This window comes from Peromyscus maniculatus, chromosome 4 (assembly GCF_049852395.1).
Source record: "Peromyscus maniculatus bairdii isolate BWxNUB_F1_BW_parent chromosome 4, HU_Pman_BW_mat_3.1, whole genome shotgun sequence".
In the NCBI taxonomy this organism is placed as follows: domain Eukaryota; kingdom Metazoa; phylum Chordata; class Mammalia; order Rodentia; family Cricetidae; genus Peromyscus; species Peromyscus maniculatus.
Genome location: NC_134855.1, coordinates 45,538,969 through 45,562,426, shown reverse-complemented (window position 1 = coordinate 45,562,426; position 23,458 = coordinate 45,538,969). Strand labels below are relative to the sequence as shown.

Here is a 23,458-nt window from a genome sequence, read left to right as displayed (position 1 = left end):
TTTTCCAAATACTGTATTTTTCTCTTGTTGCTTCCAATAACCCTTTTGCGTTTCTAGAGGGGAAGTTTGACTAGGGAGTCTCTTGTGGTTCTTTCCTTGGGCTTACCTTATTTTGTCCTTCATTTTTGAATTTATGTCTTTGTGGCTTTTTCTTCAACTTGGGGAAATTTCAGCCAGCATTTTTTTCTGACTTTTTAAAGTTCATTTTCCTTATTCTCTCCTTCCATGAATCTGATGATAAGGGTGCTACCTGATTTCTGATTTCTGTTCATCTCACAGATCGTTGAGCTAAGTCCTTGGTGTCTGTCTGTCTGTCTGTCTGTCTCTCTCTCTCTCCTTTCTCTTTCTTTCATCTAGTATCTCTTATGTTCATATTGAGCAATTTCAATTGTTCCACTTTTAACCTGATCAAATTTCCCTCTCTGTCCCCTCCATTCTTTTGGCTATTGTTGGTTTACAACCTTACTATAGATCTTCAGCTCCAAAATTTTTGTTCTGTTCTTCTTTGTATTTTCTGTTTCTTTATTTCTTTGTTAGTTTTGTTGCTTTCATTTGTCTTAAGTTGCACATAACTGCTGTGGAAACACGTTTACCTCATTCTCTTACCGCCTTTGCTTGAGAACTCTAACATTTTGTCAGGACCACATTGTATACTGAGGACCCAGTGTGGTATCTTCATCGTCTAAATAGACAGTTAAAAAGCTAACGGGGCTTTTATGTCTTGTGTTTGTTTGATTGCTTCATATAGGAGACTTAGACTTTGATGAATCATAAAATTTATCTTTGGAAATGAGAACTGAAACTATGATTATCTCTGATCAAAGTGTGGCTCTTAAACTCTCAATCCACAGTCAAATATGTATAGTGTTATTCTATTTTTATAACAAAAAATATACAGCTAGATATGGGTTGTTGCCATGGAAAAAAGTTAAGAATAGATCTCGTAGTATTAGCCTGGATTTTAATGAATATAATTTGGATGGTTTCCATTTTGATTCTATGTGCCATAAGTAATAGACCAGAGCCCCAAACATCTAATTTGGTTGTGTAAAGTTACAATTTAGGGATTTTGTTTCTTGACCAATATCACAAATTATGTGCTTTAAAAGTAACCAATTTAAATGATAAAGACATTCTGATATTCCTCTCTATTTCTAGACTCTTATAAGAATTAAATTTAACACATTTTTGTAAGGAAGCAATTTATTTTCTGTTTCTTCCTCATATTCTTTATCATAACATCAATTTTGGTTTTAGTTAAATTGATTTAGAATTTAGATCACATTATTTTCAAGTCAGTATTTTCCTAATAAATATTAAATGTATTCCATACCCATCAAGTCTCTCTCCCCTTCTATTTTTCCTCTTCTGCAGTCAGTATTCAAAGTACAACAAAAACCTTTGGAATGATAATTTCTTTTTCCTAATAGACTTGAATGACATGGTATATTTTCACATCCTGTTGCCATAGCTACCAAACCTTTTAGCTCATCTTCATTTAAATATGCTCAGTATTAAATAGAAATGTGACTTAAGCAATTTGAAATACTCTGTAATTTTTGTTTAAAATAGTATTTATATGATAAGTCTCAAGTTCATTCTTTCAAGGAGAATAAATTGCAAGAGACTCACTAGCAGTGAAGCACCCCAACACCCATAATCCCTACAAATAAAGTTGTTTTTTTTTTAAGGTAACACTTGTCGATGAGAGTTTCTTACATCTCTGTAGATATTTGTCCCACTGACTCACAGGGCACTATTTTTCTACTTAAACTCTAGTATGGAGTCCTTTTAAAAACACCCAACAAACACACTAGAATACTGAAACACCCTCTCCCTCTCTGTCTCTCTATCTCTGTCTCTCTCCCTCTCTCCCCTCTTTTCCTCCATCCCTGACTCTGTATCACCTTTCTGAGAGGTAGCAGGCAGCTAGCTGACTAACTCTGTAGTGTTCACTATGAGGAGGTTGCGGGGCAGTGGATCTACAGGATTATGATGGTGATCCTGAAGTCCACACCTCTGTCTGGGAGCCTTCCACCCTTGGGGCTTTGGTTAGGAGGTCCCTATGAGTATGTGTATGTGGATATGTAGGTATGTTGGAATCTGCATGGAATAGGATCACCATGGAGATTTTTCATACCATGTTACTTAAATACTGTCTACAAAACCTTGACTGGCTTCGCAGTAGAAGAGGGGATCATCCTCAGATATTGCCAACTGAAAATACAAACAAAAGCCTTGAAGTAAGTAGCAATGTCACTGTTTTTGATAACTCTTAACTTTTTGATAACTTGTCTTGACTTTAAAGATAATATTTTCAATATTATGGAATTTGAAAGCATAGTAAGTTTATCCATATTCCTCTAATATCTGTGCATGTGCAAACATATATAAATGTATAAGTACTACTGAAATCTCTAAAACCATGTTTCAATCCTTATTAAAAAAAATCATGGTTTAAATGGCTGAGGTTTTACCTGAGTCAAATTATGAGATCAAATCCTATATACATATAAAATTTCAATATCCTGTAAATATTCATGGATGCTCATTTGTGTGGGGATATTGCAATGACATGTAAGACATGTTTTATCAGTAAACTTAATTCCCCACAAAATGCAAAAAAAATCTTTATTAAGAAATCAGCTATCCAAAAATCCTAATGCACCGTCTAATCCCTCTACCTCCAGCCTTTCCCAAAACAGAATGCTAATCATAATTAACAAGTCGAGGCAGAGAAAATTCAAATCATCTTTTACTTTGAGTTCCAGGATCAGAGTGACAGTCACTGCTTATTGCAAATGACTCCTGATCTTACTTCCATGTTCAAAAAAGCAAAGCAATAATAAATAAATTAAAATTGACCTTTGCATCTAAGCAAAGCTGGGAATAAAATATTTAACAAGTATAAGAAAGAAAGCAAACAAGACAGCGCAAGTGTCCCTCGTTTATTTAAAATTTCCTGAGAGGTGTCTTTCCGGCTTACCCACTTAGCCCTTCAGGAAAAAGAAGCTTAAGGAGCAATCGGTTGGTGCCAGGTCAGCTGCACACACCTATAATCCTGTAATCCTGGCATTAGAGGAGGTAAACCAGGGAGATCACCAGTTCAAGGCTAGCCTGAGCTATACAGTGAGAACCCATTTTTAGAATGCCTCAGTAGTATCCTAGCAACAAGTACTAGGGAATAGGAATATTTTATCACTACTACTATTACTATTACTACATTATTATTATTATTATTATTATTATTATTATTATTATTATTATTATTATTATTATTATTTTAGGTCTTGCTATGTTGTAGGCTGGCCTTGAACTGGGTTTGTAATCTGACCTCAGCCTCCCAGGGAGCTGGAAATACAAAGTGTGTTGCCATGCCTGTCTCAAAATCTAAACCATTTACTTTGGTCCATAAGGCCTCTGTCCATGGCTCCTATTTCACCTTTGTGCATCATTCTCTCCTCTCTACCTTTCCCATCCTATTTCCAGTTTTAAATGCATCAAGCATGTTCTTGTCCCAGGGTGTCTTAGGGCTACTATTGCTGTGATGAAACACCGTGACCAGAGCAATTTGGAAAAAAAAAAAAAAAAAAACGGTTTATTGTACTCACAGTTCTATACAATAGTTCATTATCAAATGTAGTAAGGGCAAGAACTCAAGCAGGGCAGGAACCTGGAGGCAGGAGCTGATGCAGAGTCCAAGGAGGAATGCTGCTCACTGACTTGCTTCCCATAGCTTACTCAGACTGCTTTCTTATAGAACTCAGAACCATCAGCCCAGGAATGGCACCACCCATTATCAATCAATCGGTAATTAAGAAAATGCCCTACAGGTTTGCCTACAGCCTAATTTTATGGAGGCATTGTCTTAATTGGGTGCCTCCTCCCTCCCAGATGACTTTAGCTTGTTTTTTTTTTTTTTTTGGTTTTTCGAGACAGGGTTTCTCTGTGTAGCTTTGCGCCTTTCCTGGAGCTCACTTGGTAGCCCAGGCTGGCCTCGAACTCACAGAGATCCGCCTGGCTCTGCCTCCCGAGTGCTGGGATTAAAGGCGTGCGCCACCACGCCCGGCTGACTTTAGCTTGTTTTAAGATGATATAAAACTATCCAGCACACATGGTCATCACATCTGTTCATGAGATCTTGAAAGCCCTGAAGTAAAATTGTGGATCTTTTTTGAACTTCTATTAAGCAGCCCTCTAGGAGGATGGCTGGGCTACTTTTAGAACTATGGCATGTGCTTCAGAAATATAGATGGACCAATTGCCAAGTTTTTTTGACAGGGGTAATTCCATGTCAGTCTGAATTTGATTAAGAACTAACACTCAATAGTCTTCATGTCTAAGATCTTGTAAGCCTAGACCAAGAGGTAACAAAACTGGGGAATATGATGCTTGTTTTCACAGCTTAGAGTCAGAAGTGGCCATGCATACCCAAATCTGAGGGACTGCAGTTAATGATATTTTGATTTTGATGGCCTTCAGTGTAATTTGTCCTTTTGTTCTGAGATCCACATGGCTGTGATTAATGGATGGAGAGTCACATATGGACTGCAGATGACTGTGTGCACTCTGATCTTATCTTTCAGCACTTGAAATGAATGCTAGCTGAGCTGACCACCAAGCCACTGCCATGACCAATGAGCACAGGTCATCTATTTTCTTCTGTCTTAGCTTCACTTTGAATACAGTGATGATGCCTTGTGGATCAAGCACTGTATTTTTATTTTATACAGTTATTATAATAATATTTCTGTTACAGCCTAGGAGATAAAAATACATACTTCTACTTATCATCAAAGCTGGTATTTTGCCTGAATATGAAGACCTTTTTTTGAATTTGTAAAATCGTTGGAGTAGAAATCATCTCTTTGGGGTTAGGAAAATGGCTTCACAAAGTCATCATATCTAACATGATGACTTACTCAGTTAGGGGAGCGCCAGGACTGATCACACAGATTTCCATCCTTCCTCATCTTCCACTCTGTACAGTTTATTTCTGTGTTGAATTGAACCAAACACTGGGTAGAGTGTCAGGGATTGAAGGCATCAAAACTGGCAGGTAGCATTTTGGTAACAAGTACACTTAGTTATAGTCAATGTTCTGTATTAAATACATACACATAAGCTATAGACTCACTTGGCAAATGCTAGTCCCATGTGTATTTTGTTGCAGGCTGTACTCTAGATCTTAGAAGTAAATATGAAAGATTATGGCATCTCTCCTTCCAAGAACTCACAGTTGAATAGAGAGATGAAACAGTAAATGTACAAGTATAGTTTTGCTTTATTTTAATTTTTTTTGTGAGACAAAGTCTTTCTGTGTAATAAAGGCAACCCTAGAACTTGCTTATGAAGCCCATGTTGGCCTCAATCTTGTGATCTTGCTGCTTTAGCATCTAAGATTCTGGAGCTACATGCATGCATCCCCATGCTTTGTGGACTGCATACATTTGTTACATTGTGTTATGCTATAATGATAACAATGGGGAGTACAGAGAGGTGGCAGTTAGGTCGGAGAGAATTAAGCTTGCTCTGAAATGCAGCTGCAAAGCTGAGAGCTACAGGGGGAACGTGAGGGAGTTGGGTAAGGGAGGAGAATGTGCTGGATAGAGTTAACAGCACTGTCAATACGAATGTGTTACTGTATCCATCTACTGGGTAGACCTCAAAGCATGGAGTCAATATGGATGCATTAGTGTTTCCAGACACTAGAGCCAACACAGAGATAAGAGATCTGCTGGACTCTCATTCAATAACAAATCCTCCATCCTGGAACAGGGGATTGTGAGGTCCCAATGGGTAGAACAGGAGAGTAACTGTTCCATGGAAATCAAAAGGTCAGGATGATCAATGCGATCATCCCACACCTTCTTGGGGGGACTTTGGTGCCTATGGCTTTCATGTCATTTTGAGAAAAGCCAGTAAGGAAGCACTATGCCTGACAATACCAATATACTGTTAAGAACAGGGCAAAGCACTCTCATTCTCTAACTACAGAAAGCACCCAGGGAATCGGCACCTCTGCGAATTAACAGTTCTGAAAAGCAAATTGTTTTTCTGGATTTCTCATGATTATGAGTCATCTTCACAATAATCATAATAGTCATAAATTAGAATTTTCTCCCAACAGGAGAAATGGAAATAAACGTTAATCAGAATGAAAGCTGAATGCTCTTCCTGTTGCGTTTTTTTTTTTAAGTCTTAGTACAACTGGTGCCTTCATTCAAGATAGTTGTTAAAATGTCACAAGTTTCTAGTTTTATTAAATCAGACACAATGATGTCAAGCAGTGCTTCCTTTCTTCATTTAAAAATAATTACAGGGAACAATTCATTTCTAAACTGGATTGCTAGATGCCAACGTCAGGGACATAGATGCAATCTGAAAGGAATTGTTGGCCAGAGGAGAGGGAGGGATACAGTGAAAAGGTAGAACTGGAAGTTTCCAAGGACAAAAGAGCCTCAGCCTTGCTGGGCTATGCTTCCTAGAACTTCTGATCAGCATGATTTGGTGTAAGAACTTCATGTGTGTGAGCACGTGTGGTGTACATGCACGCACTGTACTAGTGTGTAGGAACCAAACCCAGGGCTTCAAGCCTTCTGGATGCATACTTACTATTGAATAGAGACCTAGCCTTGAGAATTACACTTTACAAAGCTCCTAGAGTTATTCTTGTACCTGAGTTAGAGAACCTTTGCTTTGATAACCAAGGCTATTATAGAGTTTGAGGCAAGAACATAGGGTGAGCGGGCAAGTGCTTTAGGAGTGCTCTGCTAACTATAGAGGGAGTCAGGACATTTTCATTCCCTAATGCAAACTGAAGCTTTTTGATACAATAGTCTTAGTTGTGGAATAGAATATAGCAAGACACGAAGGATTAAAATAATATTTAGGACTTAAGTTGACAGCCTATTTGACAATTTTCAATTTTAGTTAGAGGGTCAATATATTGTTTATTTTTTTTTAAAAAGTTTACTGTGGGATCATAATTTATACTTAAAATATCAGGTAATAAAAGAACAATCGATCGCTCACAACTAGACAAGAATAGTGGCAAAAATGAGCCACAAAGAGGAAAGAAATGAAAGTGAAAGCAGAAGAATGAGGAGAAGGGGTTCACCAACACCAAGGGACACTCAGAGGACATGGCCTCCAATTAAATGAAAGGTGAGCATTCAAAACAGCTGTCGCAACATTTTAGGGAAAAAGAAAGTCATTAGTTTGGAATATGGATCTGGCTTAATGTGGTTTTACCTTAATGAGATCACTTCATGGGAGTGGTTCATAGCAAGCCAAGTATAAAAAAAAAATGAAAAGGTAGAGCTAAGGATACATTTTCAGTGTTCTAAAAAGAAGCGATGGTTCTGACAGCCTGCACATCACATTTGGGTGCGGCGCCCATTCCTGTGCACTGGCTCTCACCACACTGTGCTGAAATTTTATGCTTCCTTGCCTAAGCTTCCAGCACCCCAGCTGCAGGCTCTGCCTTCGTCTACTAGAGCCACAGTAATGTGCACATGGTAGGTCCTTCAGGAGTGATCTTATAATACACAAATAGATTCGTTAATGTTTATTCTGATTGGAAATGTCACTCTCTGGTTTGAAATAACGTCCGGAGAACTGGTTAACAGATGCTTCTGGTTTGAAGCAAGGTCATACCTAAAGCCCCTACTGTGAGATCAGTTGTCCTCTGGCAGAGTCCTTTCACTGAGAGACACAAAGGCAAGGTGCTCCTGTCGGTCACACCATTATTTAGGACACTGTATGTCATGCAGGGAACAGACTGAATCTGAGAGCTCTAGCTTGAATGGTGGCAGATGGCTTTCCAGATGTTTTTAGTGGTTAACAGCAGTCGTCAATTTGACTTTGGAGAAATGACCTGGAATTTGCCTGTGGTCTCTCAGACTCAATTCTGTAAAACTTTTCCACAGAGGGGAAGAACTGATATAGACATACATATATGTATACATATATATGTATATAAGGACAGTTGGTATACTTGCTAAGTAGAATTTTAAATAAAGATTGGAAGGTTTAAGGTTTGGTTTGGGAATTACTATTAAGATTTTAATGGCCAAGACTAAATTCAATTTAAAGTCAGTTGTAAGACATCAAAACTGAGTGAGTCCAAGTCGATGATTTTTATTTTGTCTTTGTCTTATAACTGAGGAGAGTTAGACTCATGAAAGATATGTGATTTTTGAGGTCCCTGGGTCCTGGGCAAGGACCAGGTCTACAGTTCAGGTTCCAGGGCAGTGTGGGAAGTGTCTGAAGATTCTGTCAGTTTTGTTTTGTTGAACTGCTCATGCTACTTACACTCTCACACCAACTGCTCATTTCATTAAAAAATTAATTTTCTTCAATTTCTTTGATGTTCATTTACTGTTTATTTTATTGATCATTTGAGATTACTAAAGTTTTCTCCAGGTGGGTTACTTTAATATAAACCACCAAACACCATTATTGGTTATTTAGTGAATAAGTCCATTTCTATGAAAACCAATGATTTATTATACAAACCAATTATTACAAGATGCAATTGAGAAAGAAACTTCTATTGTCAAGTGAAAGTAACTGCAAATGAACTTGGGTTAGTGAAAATAAAATAAAAAAAAAACATTTGTGCATAGTGTTTGTTTAAGCAGTAGCACTGAAGCCAAGCCTGCCAGTTCTCTCTGCTGAGTAGTTCTGGGATGGAACCCAGGGCCTTGAACATTTTAGGGAAGCACTCTACAGCTGAGCTACATACCCAGCCAGTATGCCAAGCCTTAAAAAACACTTATGGTTAATATATGAGGTATAATTTTTCCATATTTAAAATTTAATAAATAGAGGTTCAGAAATATCATGTTACTTGCTGAGAGGCAAATGACAAAAAACGTTAGAGCTTAGAATTTGCCCTGAAATCTGGATCCGTGTGACCCACAGCTCATCTTCGCCTACTCTGTCAACATTCATCTCAAAGAGGAACACCATGAGACCCCTTTAAAAGCCTCACGGGCTGCCAAGGACTCATCTTTTTGAGGATTCACTGGGGTAGAGAGAGTAAGAGGTAACTCACTGTGGTGGTTTGAATGAAAAACATTCCCATCACCTCAGGCATTTGGACAATTGGTCCCTAGTTGATTGCGCTGTTTGGGAAGGTTTAAGTGGTGTGATCTTATTGGAGAAAGTACGTTGCTGGAATCAGGCTTTGGAAGTTTAAAGGCTTAAAGCACTTTCAGTTCCCTCTGTCTGCTTTATGCTTGCAGTAAAGGATGTGAGCCCTCAGCCTCGTGTTCCTGCTGCTTCCTGCCATGCTTCTCTGTCACAGTGGATGCTCATCCCTCTGGAACTATAAGCCAAAATAAATCCTTTCTTCTTTGAGTTATCTTGTGATGGTATTTTCTATCACAGCAACATAAAAGTAACTGATACATTTACAATGCAGATGGTTCCCCAGACTTCAGAGGCTCATTAAAAAAAGAGATAGGGACAAACTAATGTGATTCAAGTTTCTTGCTTTTATCTAGTGCAAAATCCTGCTTTGAGGGACCGATGGAAAACTGTAGTTAATGGCTAAAACTTTGCTTCTTTAACAAAACATGATTTATATAGGTTCATATTTACTTCATGGCCCTCTCCCAAATGTGAGCTTTCCACACTGTAGGAGGCATGTCCTCTCTCCCTCATCCTTCAATCTTCCTTTCAGCCTTCCCTGTGGTTAAAACTGGGACCCTGTTACAGGATTTGTCCTATGTATGTGCTATGCTTTATAGTTAAACTCTGTCAGTGACTTTAACAATTTTGCAGTTATTAGTACAAGATAAGGTGATTAGCCTTATAAATTTTTAAATGATTGTAAAAAAACACATCACACACACACACACACACACACACACACACACACACACACACACTCACTCACTCACAAACACACAAGAAGACAAAAACAAAACATGAATGGCCAAGTATGTTTCCCATCAGACCCATTAGCCCTATAAAGAGGTTTTTCTAATGAGAATTACCTAGATGAGTATCAGGACAGAATTCAAAAGAATAATTACAAACTTTATCAAAGAATTTAAGGAGTTTAATGAAGACATGAACAAATGCTTCATTAAACTTCAACAGGTTAGCAATAAATGCCTGAGTGATGTCAAGAAATATAATGATGAATGAAATGATGGAGACATTTCAGGATTTGAAAACAGAATTCAAAAAAGAGTTAGAAACACTAAAGAGAACTCAAGCTAAAATAAAGATGGAATTGAAAAGTTCAACAACCCAACCAGAAAATTCCTCACAAGGAAGAAAAAGCTTTACAAGTAGAAAATACCTTACACTTTGAATGGATTAAGTGGAAGATAGTTATGAGGGCCTGAAGACAAAGTAGAGGAAGTAGACAACAAAAGCAAAGAACATGAAAACATTTAAAGCAAGGAAGAAAATGTGCAGGAAATGTGGGACATTATGAAAAGACCAACTCCTCCAAGTATTTGCATGGGTGAGGGAAAGGAATCCCAGGTCAATGGCAAAAACCGGATCTTCAATAAGATCATAGAAGAAAACTTCCCTCAATGAAAGGCACCCATGCAGATACAAGAAGCACATACAAACCCAATTAGACAACACCAGAAAAGAAATTCCCCACAGAATACCAGAGATAAAGCACAAATACAAAATACAAAGAACAAATACTGAAAGCCGCAATAGAAAAAGGAAAAACAAAAACAGAGGATCTACATATGTGTGATGTATATGTGATATATATAAAATGAGAATGACGGCTACTTTCTTAATGGAAACTTTGAAAGCTAGAAGATCCTGGAGCAATGCATTCTAAGTTCTACCACGACAGCCAAACTAGATTACTGAACCTAGCAAAACTACCATCCATTTTGGACACAGAGAAAAAAAAAAGTTACATAATACAAACAGCATAAAAAACCTTGTCCACCAAAACAAGACTAAAGAGAATACTGGAAGCAATACTTCAAACTTGAGAGGATTAAACATAGTCAAGAAGCTGTAGGGGAAAAAGTGAAGCTATACTCGAAATAGAAATTACATATTAATGGCCTCAATTCTCCAATCACAAGGCAGGCTGGCTAGTAAGAACTAACATCTATCTTTCTGTTGTCTACAAGAAACTCATTCTAACTTTAAATACAAGCACCACCTTAAAGTGAACGAGTAGAAGAAATACTTCATACAAATGGGATCAGGAGGCAGGAAGGCATCGCTATCCAAATATTTGACAAGTAGACACCACACAAAACCAAATCAGAAGAGACAAAGAATGTTATGACATTTAACCTTGAGACCAGCTAATGAAGAAAACATTACAATACTAAACATATATGCTCTAAACTCTGGTGTATTCAATGTCCCCCCCCCAAAATAATAAAAAAAAATAAAGTATACCTCTATAATTAAGCATATAGATTAACACCAACCCAAAAATAGGTGATTTTAACATCCCCTTCCTTTGATAGGTCATCTGTACAAAAAGTAATCAGAAAAAATTTCATAATTAAATGTCCCTTACCTCAAATGGACCTAATATCTAAAGAATATTCCACCCAAACACAAACACACACACCACACAAAAACAAAAAAAAGCCAAAAACAAAACAAAAACACAGAAACAAACAAAAACCCCACATTCTAGGAAGTGTCTACAAAAACACAAGATCATATCCTGGGACACAATTAAACCTTAACAAGTCAGGAAAAACTGAAATAATTTCATGTACCCTATTCAACATTTATGCAATAAATCTTAAAGTTGTGAATAAATTTGTACTAAGCTCATGAATTCGTGGAGACTGGACAGCTCATTATTGAATAAGTAGTTGATGGGAGACGTCAAGAAAGCAATGAAAATCATAGAACTAAATGAAAATGAAACCCTCTGGAACACATTAAAATTAGTTTCAAGAGGAAAATGTACATCTCTCAGTGCCTATATGAAAAAAATCAGAAAGAGTATAATACATGACTTAATGATGCAACTCAAATATTTTGGAGAGCAGGAATAAAGCACAATCCAGTAGATGGCAAGGAAATAATAAAAACAAAAGCAGAAATGAATAAAATAGAAGCAATACAAAGACTCAATGTGTCTAAGAGCCAGTTCTTTGAGAAGACAAATAGGATAGATGGACAAGATAAACACGGACAGCTCCATGACTCAAAACAAGAGAAAGAAAGGACACAAACTCCTCTAAGATGAACCACAGACACAAAGAAAGTCACCGCAGGGTCACTGAACTCTCATCAGAGAGACATCTTTCATTAGATGGTAATTAAGAAAGACAACTGGACAATGTTTTTGTGTTATTGGCTTTTTTTGTTTGTTTGTTTGTTTTGACCTTTGCCACGAGTACTCAGCCATATGCTATTTGTCTTTATCAAACTCTCCCCTCAAGGCCCAGGGAGTTATGTGGGAGAGAAGGTAGAAAGATTTTAAGAGTTAGAGGTGATGGATGACTCTGATGAAACAGCATCTACCAGACACAGCAGGACTGACGCACATACGAGCTAAGGGAGTGTGGCAGCATGGAGAAGACCTGCATAACTGCAAACCAGACAAAATCCCCAGTACAGAGAAGGGGAAGTGGGAAGAAAGTCCGACCCATGACCAAGAAGCTATTGTAGTTGATAACTGCTGGGAGAAGGAAAAGTCAGCCCTTTCCCAAATGAGTGTCAATGAGTATATCAACTGCACTCTAGGGCAGGCTCCATGCCAAGGAAAGGAGGGAGAGGAAGAGGGAAAAAGAAAGGGAGGAGAGGGAGAACATGAAGTAGGGTGGGTAGGGATATGGGTAGGATGTGGGAGGAGTTGGGGGAGAAGGAAAATACTATGATCAATTATACTGTATATAAAAGAATTGGTTTTAATAGAAAGATTAAAAGAATGCAGACTGAGCAAGGCATGAGGAAGAAGCCAGTGAACAGCATGCCTCCATGGCCTCTGCATAAAGACCTGCCTTCAGGTCCCTGTCCTGACTTCCCTGGATGATGGACTATATGCTGTAAGATGAAACAAATTCATTCCTTCTCATGTTGCTTCTGGTCTATTTACTTGTCACCTGCTTCCTGATCTGTTGGAACTGAAACAGGCATGTACTGAGCTTTTGACAACATCAGAAGCTACAGTTCATATCAGTCAAGCTGTTCTCTACATCTAAAACAGTGACTTACCTTTTATTTTGATAATTTCTTTTCACAAAAACAATTATGTAGAATTAATTCTATATCAAAAGTATGTGCTTGGAATGAATTACCAGAGTGAGAAAGGAAAGCAACTAGCTTTTAAAAATGCCATGTTCCCAGGTTTCACCAAAGAACAGTGAAAAACAGAAGGAATTTAGACATCTACATGGCTTAATAAACAGAAAGAACTCATGTTTATCAATTAGAAAGAGCATCATCAGATATTACATTCTATTTAAAAGGTGAAACAAAAAAAAATATAGGCCACTGGCTACAGGGCAAGTGACAAGGGATGAACAATCCCTTTCATGTCTATCAGAAAGTTGAGATACTTATTCTGAAAGCAGTCTTTGACCCTAAAATGCACAAAAGCTGGACAGTATGTATTTTACAGATAGTGAAATAACAAGAGTCAACTTCTAAAGGTGAGATGACTGGTCCTCAGAAATAGAGAGTGACTTCATTCAGAGCCATTTGCCTAGTACAAGGCAGACTCTGAGGTTGACGGATTCCAATGCCCACATTCTTAGCTATCCATATATCAGGAAGATTGCCTGAGGAGAAGAGATCATAAATGCCATGAACTAGTGGATGAGAAGAATAAGCTTAAGAGACTAGAAAAATATATGTAATTCAGATGTAATGTTTAACTATGTTTTTGGAAAATAAAAGTAGAAATATATCTGTCTCATATTTAAGATGTTGTATACAAGTCTGGTGTGGTACTTACTATGTACTTGCAGTTCCAACACTCGGACAGGAGGATATCAATTTTGAGTTGAGCCTGGGTTACATACTTGAGAATCTGTCTCATTTTTTAAAATGTTATTTTATAGGGGAAAGGCCTACTTAACATAATAACTCAAATATAAATGCATATGAATGAACAGATCTCTATCAAATAAGTTTTGCAAAGTTTATTCACAAAATAATTATAAGCACATTACTTGAGTTTACTTTTAAATATTTTCAATTTCTGTTATCACCAGAGCTGCAAGCTGCTGTATTGTGATCTAGCATTCTTAGTTTTATCAATTAATAGGAAGGTAGTGAGAACTGGAAATAAAAAAATTATTATAGGAAAGCCATTAACCATGTTTTGAATTTTTGAGTTTAAGTCCCTCACTGTGTTCACCTCATGAAGAAGAACTAATTTTGATTATTTCAAGAGCAGTTCTTGAGTTTGTTGGGTACTGGGATAGGGGCAGGTAAGTAAGAAAGAAACATGTTTCAAGTAGGCTGCACTATAGATGAAGCTTGCTAGTGTTGAAATTTAATTTTCAAATTGAAGAAATGTTCTGTTTGAGCATCTAAATTCAGGTGCTCCAACCTCTGGGTCAGTAGGGCCTATAATATTAAGGCATTATTAATGCCTGTCTCACAGAATTACTATGAAGAAGACATGTTAAAACACAACTGTGTTTAGAACTGTCCCTGGTAATTTGCAGACTTTTAGTCTAAGCAGGCTGCCATGGTGAAACCTATGACAGATTCTGTCAGAGTAGAGTGTGGTGAAACATGAAGAGACTGACTATGTAGAGTTAAAGAGAATGTCCTAGAGTAGGATATTACCCACTTATCATTGACTTGGACAGCAGTGATAAGAGGGTCATGGGAAGGTAGACATGGAAACACAGGAACAGAGACCATAGACACTTGAGACACTCAGTGAATGTTGCCAGCATGGAATGGTTGGATGTTGCAGTGTGACTCCTCTTGATGGAGAGACTCTAGAATCAGAGTCTGGCTGCTATAAATTATGCCCAAAGCATGTCATGAAAGCTAGCAGCAATGCTTCCCTGTGGTAGAAAGTTCTGAAGAATTGCTGCAGGCAGTGCAGCAGAGATTTGGGCAAGGACGGCACAGGAGTCACCCAAGGCAGAGATGTTTTTGATTCTTTCATACACAACCAAACATTAGCTAATTATGAGGGTACATTCTAAGAGATGTCTTATTGGCCTGTTTTGTTTCCTGTGTGATGATCGGAGATCCCTCCTGGAAACTAGTCATCTAGCCTATGCTGTGGCATAGCCTATTGCTCAAAGGCTACAAATCTGAACTTATAATACTATACTGAATACTGGAGCATAATTACAACACAGCAGTATATTTGTTTAAACATATATAAACATGGAGAAGGGAAAATAAAATTTCATCTCCATTATAAGTTTAAAGGACTACCATTACATGGGTGTGTCCGAGTTGACCTTATTTGTCAACTTGGCATACATAACCTCCATTCACCTGAGATTCACCTGACATACTCACGGGAACAACAGCATAATCTGTCCATTAAACAAAAATCTTGGGTACAAATACACTATTATTGCCCATGTAGCTTTTGGGTTTACAGGCAACCTTTCTGCTTGTTCATTTACACAACTGCTAGTTTGTGTCCCTTCACTACAACTTCTTTCCCCTTCCACATTCTTACTCTGGTAACCACTGTTTATTCTTTATATTTGCCTTCCTTGAAAAGACTTAAATTCAAAATAAAAACCCACAAAAGCTTTTAATCAAAGAAGGAATATTGTTAGGGTTCGATTTCAGAATAACTTTGAGTGCTTATTTAATTATTTAGGAAACATACAGCATGCCAGAAAGAGTTCTAAACATCTCATGAATATTAATAAATAGAAGTTGGATGAGAGGGGATGATAAATAAAATAGAGATTTCCCACTCAGTGGATGCATCTGTGGTTCTGAAAACCTTTACTCTCTTAAGAAAAATAAGCCCTTCACTCTGAGGACTTTCTGCTTTTTTGAGACTTTCCATTTCCCATCATATATTTTTGAGAACAGTTTTTTTTTCAAAAAACCTTTGTGATAAAATTTTTTATTAAGAAAATTTTTATTCATTTTGCACACCAACCACAGATCCCCTCTCTTTCCCCCTCATGTCCCTCAAGCCTCTCTCCCCAGCAAACTAGCCCCCATTCCCCTAAAAATTATTTTACACTATCTTGAATTTTGGATTTGCATCCATGTAGTTCTCCAGGATCTTTGAGGGGGACCAGGCAGCTCAAAGATTTGCTTCACACTCTTATAGGTAGTGAGTGGTGTGAGTGTGCTTTGACATGCTAGGAACAGAACAGGGCTGTATTGGGGGTGATAAAGTGACATGCTGAGTTTCAGGTATGGTTCTCAACAATGTCTTCAGTTTTCATGACTTGGAGAGTACTGTGAGAATCTGTGGAGATGTTTTAATTGCCACAAAAATAGAGAGGTTGCTGATGGGATCCTAGAGAGACTGCAATACAAATACTATGATTCACTCCATGCTGATTCTTGAAGGTGACTAGCCTAGTTATAATTATAGAAATTAAAAACATGTTTTAACAGAAATACGTGGCATGGCTTCAACAAATCCTCTATTCCTCAAGAATGGGGCTGTTTTGTGAAAGGGGAGACATTTTGTTCAGGGATACACCTATATCTATACATATATCTATATATAAAGGGACATATGTAATACATATATTTGTAAATGAAAGTGTAATACATATAATACATTACATAATACAAAATGTAATACATTACACATACACACACATTAAAAAAGGATTTGTTCACTGTTTTTGAAAATAACATCACAGATAATGATACCATTGATGAAATTTGTGTCTGGAATAAGTCTATATATTTGAGCCTACTCAATTGACAAGACCCTACCTGGGCCTTCTCCAGCATAGTGCTGTATTTGATGACTTCATCATGCCTTTAGTGTAGTCCATCTCCGACAGTTTATACACTTCTTTATATAACATCTAGGGCATTATATTCACTTCATTGAAATGGTCAGTGCAGCTGGTTTATCACTGAGTTTCTTTGAGGAGAATAAAGAGGTTTTGTAAACTCTCTGCCATAAAAATAGGGCTTAGAGGATGACAGTGAGTCAAAGTAACATGACCCTGTTCTCCAACCATTCAGTTCCTTACACTGGGGTGAACTGAGAAGCGGCTTCTTTCTTGATTTGACTTGAATGTTTTCAAGCAGAAACCATTTTAGTTCACTTACTGTAGAAAACAGAAGACAACAAAGCATGCCAAAAGCAAGAAGACCCTTGTGCCTGCATTACACAAGAGCCAGGCCATCAAGTTGTACCAAGTTTCCTCTGGCAGGTCCAGATCAGAGTCCTGGACAAGATGCTTGAGGCAGTTTTGTGTCTGTAATTTCTGAAAATGCACTTTCAGCATCAGGTCCCATGGCAGCTGCTTATCTTGAAACCCAGTCAAAGGTAATCTCAGGGAGTGATGTATAACAGCCTTGCCTTCTGTATCAGAGGCAAGGTTTTATAAAATAACTTGGTAAGTATTTCATTTGTAACATAAATTCATCAAGTTTAATGTCACATTCCCCAGGATTTCAAAATAACTAAATATCCTAATTCTTTGTAAAAATACGTATTTATAAAAGTGAGAGAAATCTTAGTTCTCCTCTTTAGTTCTTCATTTCATTGGCCTAATATTTTGATTGTTATGTTGAGCATATCCATGATATATTTCCTAGGATGTCATTTACATATGTTCACAGTAGGCTATTGTAGACTCCTTTTAGTCAGCCTGGCTCTATATAGCACTGAAGAGATACACTCCTAATGGACTATTTGGCTGATTCAAATTTGTTATTTATTAAAACCTTTTCAGCAGACTGTATCAAACCATTTTTTTTTCAGCTCAGACATGGCCCCATGCCCACTAACTGGCCATTTTGTGTTACTAATACATTTATAAGTGTTATTCTTTGGATTGAAGGAAATACATTGGAACACTTACTAAAAATGATTTTCTCAGGAAAATGAAAGACATGTGTATCTGTGATGAGCTAGGAAACACAGGGACAGTCGGAGACCATGCTTTCATCTCATTAGCTTCCCACTAATAAACCCAGATAAATTCTTGCTTTATAAATCTACTGGGTATTTCTGTTGAGATTGTTGGCAGGTGCTATCTGAATAACAAGCAAAACTACTTGATTCTCAGTCTTGGAGTCCCAAATATGAATGCAAATTTCTCTACTCCTTAATCCCATTATTAGAGGTACCCAATTTTTAGATCCTGGTAATTGGTGGCTCATAGAATCCTTAGACCACTTAATGCTAGTTAGTACAGCTGTTTAATTAAAACAATAACTTTAATGGGAAAAAATAGAGAAGCTTAACTCAGAACTAGTTAAGATCTAACTTATAATTTACCTATTAGGATAAATCCTGCAGAGCTGATGTTGTAAAGATCAATCATTACGTTTTATCTTTGTTTATCAGTGTACTGGGGCATTTTATGATTTGTAAGAAATAATTACAAATAGTTCACTCAAAAAGCTTTTTAGACAACAATATTTATATATGAAGTCTACATACCTAACTAGATAATTTTGAAGTGGATAATTTTTGAAACTATTATGACTATTCATTGGGTGTTTTGTGTGTTGATGCCATGTTTAAAAATATTCATTAGACTATTTGGGGGCAATATAAAAATGTTGGTGTTAATTTTCTAAGTATCTACTTAGTAACTATTCACTAAGGGCAATGCCTACTGCACTTGTGCTAGCTTGCTCTCATATGTTCTCTCAGTGCCTGGCTTATTGGGCATTAGGGGATAGAATGAGGGGGATTTAAACTGATTAGCCAGGAGTCCTCTTTCCAAAGTCACAGAGTCTAGTGGTGAGGGCTGCCTTGACCTTTTCTGAAAGGAGAGAACATCTTCTGCCTCTCAATTGTTTTTATATTCCCAATGAACAAGGTCAGTGACTTACTTTACCATTTATGACTCAGAAAAACCAGTTGGAAACTTGTTTAACCAATCTTTTTCCTGACAAACCTCATACCCTCTGCCACAGTACCTTCTCTAGGGTCTGCCAGTATGAAAGAACTCTTTGCCCAAAGCTCCATGATGTTCTCCAGTGCCTTCTTATAGCACCTCATTCTACCTAGCATTCAAATTCCTTATCTACACAGGTCTTCTACTCTCTATTGTTCTTTACTTTCTGGGGAGTGTGCTGTTTTATTAAATACTTTCACCATATACTTCTTAACACACATATAAACAATTTGCTTGCTACATTCTCAGTAGAATATATCAGGGTTTATAGCCCTTCCACAAAATCTGAAGAATTAGTGCAATGAAAATAATAGATTTGTAAATGAAATGGTTGAACAATTATTCAATTTAGATAACTTGATTCTATTCTCAATAAACTAGGAACTTTTTCATCTTGTAAACATTTCCGAGTTTGTAAGATCAATTTCTCCACACACTACATTAACTTTTTAGTTATAATTCTTAATACATTGGTTACTATGTGCATAGGCTAAGGGGTTATCATTCTCCTATTTCTTAGATGGAGAGAGCTAGGCACTAAGGACTTGGCCTTTTGCACAAGTGTGCAGTGGAATAGATTTCACACCTGGAGTCTAGCATTTAGTTATAGTATTGTTGTCATTCTTAAAACCAGGAGGCTTGTTCTTGTTATAGATCTCCAGAGTGTGTTTTGAAGTCAAGTAGAAACAAGGTGAATATTTTCCTGAGAGGCTGTGAATTCCCAGGGCTAGACTTGAGTGTGCAAACTAAAAATTATTTTGCAATACATGTTTTATTTCACTGTTGAATTTGTTATTATTGGTGTATTACTTTCCCCTGTTCTTTTTTATTTAAAACTTATGATTATTAGAATTATTTTTGTAAATTGGGACGTTCAATTTTGTCTATGGGCAGTTGGTTTTATGGTTCATAGGGTGAACATGACTCAGTTTTCTAAGCATGGCTGAATGTCCTTAGGAAAATGCCCCTCAAAGGGGGAATGGCAATTTGCACAAAGGGGAATAACAATATATCTAAAATATTTTAGTAAAATATCACCTTAGAACACAAATGGCATAATATACCAAAGAAAATATTACATGTTAATGGACAGAGTTCAATTAATAAATAGTCTCAATTCATTACTCAAGCTGCTAAAATTCCACTTGTGATCTTAAGGAACAATCATTTACTCAAACTCACCACTTCTGTCCTGAGACTCAGCAGTTGTTAAATACATTGACTGTTATCCAATACATAACAGCACTTGCTCTAGTGAGAAGTTCTCTCTTTATCACTGTAATATTTCAGAATAATGTTGGGAAGTTACTTCTTTTTAGGAGTCTCTGTATCAGTGGTTCTCAACCTGTGGATCACATATTAGATACTCCACATATCAGATATCTACATTACAATTCATAATAGTAGCAAGATTACAATTCTAAAATAGCAATGAAATAATTTTACGGTTGTGGGGTCACCACAACATGAGGAACTATATTAAAGGGTCACAGCATTAGGAAGGTTGAGAACTGCTGGTCTATATCAAAGGAGCCTACAGTGAATCTTAGACTAAGAAAGGTGATGGGAAAATCTTATCAACTGACAGCTCAGAGCATTGAGGTAATGTGCTTGCAAGAGGTGGAACTTTCCGTGGTTCTCAAAAGTCAAAGTTCTGAGAGTGCACATGTTTAGGAATTGTATTATTCCACATATATTGCTGCCACTCTTTTAAAATAAATAGCTTTCTTCATTGGGGTAGCACTGATAAGTTGCCCATGTTCCAGTAAATAAGCTTCCACTCATTCTCATGCAATTAGCTCTAATTAAAATCAATCATTGGATCACATATACAAAATACATCAACGTGGTGATAGGGTGGGTAGCCTGTAGGGAAGGAAACACCTGTTGGGAAGAAACAGGTTTCAGTGGAACAGAGATGAGGGATACAATTTTACACACACACACGTATATATATGACTATATATATGACTATATATATACATGTATATATATAGTGACAAATATGTATGTATACACACATGTGTATATATATATATATATATATATATATATATATATATATATATATATATAATCTCAAGGAAGAGGAGGAGTGTTGTATAGCTATTTCCTCTTCTGGAGGAAGAAAGGTGACTTCAAGTCTCACAGAGCAATTGAGACATAAGGCAAAGGAAGTAAGATATTCGAATCTCAGGAAGCTCCTGAATGTTAGAAGATTCCCAACGCCCTTCATTTAGCTGTCATGAGTAGTACTAATTGATGGGGGAGAAGAGACTTTCTGATTGCACACAGCACTAGGGCTACAGCTTCCCAATCAGCTCCCATGCAGGGGTTTGTTTTGTGTGTGAGAGGAAGCTGTCCTTGAGGCCATCATGTTCCTGGAAGTAATCCCTTGCTTATTTATCTGTACTTGTCCCCCAGTAAACCCACTGATTCTTCAAGCTAGACTTGAGCAGAATCCTTGGGTTTGTTATCAGTACCTTGTTTGGAGTAGATAAAGGTTTGCTAACATCTACTCAAGAAAAGTCACCCATTGTCACTCTGCTGCTTTCATTTTGTGCTTTTGTGTGTCCAGACTCTTGCTTGCTTCTGTGGGAGAAAAAATGTTTTATTTACCTTTCTGTATCTGGCTCAGCATTGTGAAGTCTTAACATTTTCCCTTACAGACAGGGGAATTTTTTGTTTGCTTTTTTGAGACAGCGTTTCTCTGTGTAACTTTGGAGCTTGTCCTGGAACTTGCTCTGTAGACCAGGCTGACCTCAAACTCACAGAGATCTGCCTGCCTCTACCTCCCAAGTGCTGGGATTAAAGGTGTGTGCCACCACTGCCTGGTTCATATTTCCTGTCTTTAAACCCAGACCCAATACTACCTTAACTCAGAGTATAGTTTCATGCTGTAACAATGGAGCATAAAACCTGAAAGCTCCTATCATTCTGACTCTAGGGATTTTATCTGTCTTATTCTCTGGCATCTTATCTGATAATCATTATCACATGGGTGAGACGGATTCTCCTAGGGCCTTTTCCCAATTTTTCTTAATCAGGGTTGATTTGGGATAACTAGGGATTGACTTTAGAGCCTTGTGCATGAATGATAGGCAAGCACTGTCTCATCATATGCTAGGTGCATAACTAGCCCTGATTTTGTCTTTTATTTTGAGACATTGGCTCACTATGTTGTCCTGGATGGGCAGGACTTGTTTTGTAGTTTACATAGGTTTTAACTTTTTATTTTATTCTGCCTCATGAGCAGCTGGATTGAGGGATGTGCTCAGGCCTAGCCTGAAAACGTTTTTGATGGCCACATTTTTTGAAGTGAGTTGTTTCTGGTACTCAGAGCTAAGCATCGTGCTAAATTACTACACTAGGCAGGTCTCATAAATATAGACTTACCTTGTCCCAAGTGTCAGCAGGAGTGAGACTAGGAAGCCTTACTATAGAGACACAGTTTAGAATCACAACAGACAGAGCGTTCACCAGTATGAAACAATTAGTCTATACAGATTGGTCTTCCTGGGGCATGTGCTAATGTTGTTGGAGAATAGACCTTTCTATAGAGTTCACCCCTAGCCATAGTATATTTTGGAAATTGCTTTGGGAGGTAATGACACACAAAGAGCTATAAAAGCATCTTCAATAAAATTCTAACAAGATTTCACACATTGTAATTGAAGGATAAGAGGGTGACAATATTGCTTTCCAGATGTAAAAGAATATTCCCACCTATTAAATTAACTTCGTTTGTAGGGCCAGTGGTGATGGTGACTGTCCATCCTGCAGTGCGAATTTAAGTTTCATTGAACAATGAAGAAAACACAGAAATTATAGTATATCTTTTTCTTCCTTGTCATTCCACTTGATCCAACACACATCTAAAGGCTATAAATTGTATTAGCAATGACAAGCTATCAGGAGTAATTCTTCAGAGGCTATTTATCAGATTTGCAAATGTGATGGGGAAGTCTAGAAAATTCTTCCTGGTTTCCTTTTTAATTTAGGTTTTTCAGCCACACATATTTTCACATTTTTAGCCTTTCTAAAATGCTTATCTTACAAGGCAATGCACTCATAAGATAAGTAAGCCCGGTAGGAGACATGGTGTAGTTATGTGAAACCTATGTGAACTGTAAATTAAAAAAAAATGTTGGTGTCATTGGATCTTACAGTAGGCAGGCTGGTTACTTATCAGACTAGCTCAGAGGGGTATAACTGACATTTTCTGGACACAGTGACACTCACATACACAATGAAAGAAAGGCCAGTGCCCTCAACTCTCGGTTTATATTTTGATAGATTCTTCACAGATATAAGTTCACATCATGCCCTCATGAATTATTCTAGAAACAGTGTGCAAGCAACTAGGATATGGAAAGTGCTCTGGTTCCTGAGATTTGAAAAGGCAAATCACAACAATAGAATTTTCTTTCTAGATA

At 37.3% G+C, this 23,458-nt stretch overlaps 1 protein-coding gene and 1 long non-coding RNA gene across 8 annotated transcripts in view; one reads left to right on the top strand and one right to left on the bottom strand.

Annotated features, from left to right (window-relative positions):
• B3galt1 (beta-1,3-galactosyltransferase 1) overlaps window positions 1-23,458 on the bottom strand; it is a 567,531-nt gene that overhangs the window by 178,674 nt on the left and 365,399 nt on the right. The window lies entirely within an intron of this gene.
• LOC143272876 (uncharacterized) overlaps window positions 1-23,458 on the top strand; it is a 69,971-nt gene that overhangs the window by 4,753 nt on the left and 41,760 nt on the right. The window lies entirely within an intron of this gene.